Raw genomic sequence first — 545 nt, forward strand, 5'->3', positions numbered from 1 at the left:
CAGATGATACAACCCTGCTTGCTGAAACTGAGGAGGACTTGAAGCACTTGCTGCAGAAGGTCAAGGACTCCAGCCTTCAGTATGGATTGAAGCTCTACATCAGGAAGATAAAGATTCTCACCAATGGCCCAATTGGCAGCATCATGATGGATGATGAACAGATTGAAATTGTTGACAGCTTCAGTTTGCTTGGCTCTAAAGTCAACACTCTTGGTACCAGCAGCCAGGAAGTTAAAAGAATTGCATTGGGAAAGTTTGCTGTCAGAGACCTCTCCAAAGTACTGAAGAGCAACGATTTCAGTCTGGAGACTAAGGTGTGCTGAGTACAGGCCATGGTCTTTGCAATTACTTGCTATGTATCAGAGAGCTGGACAATGACTAGGAATGATGGAGAGTTGATACCTTTGAGCTATGGTGCTGGAGAAGAGTATTGAGTATACCATGGACTGCTAGGAGAACAAACAAGTTCCTTCTGGAGAAGGTGAAGCCAGACTGCTCCTTGGAGGCAAGGATTCTGAAGCTTCATCTGACATACTTTGGACATA

Source organism: Elephantulus edwardii, unplaced genomic scaffold (assembly GCF_000299155.1).
Source record: "Elephantulus edwardii isolate Elephantulus edwardi_28Jun2011 unplaced genomic scaffold, EleEdw1.0 scaffold00041, whole genome shotgun sequence".
NCBI classification, from domain to species: domain Eukaryota; kingdom Metazoa; phylum Chordata; class Mammalia; order Macroscelidea; family Macroscelididae; genus Elephantulus; species Elephantulus edwardii.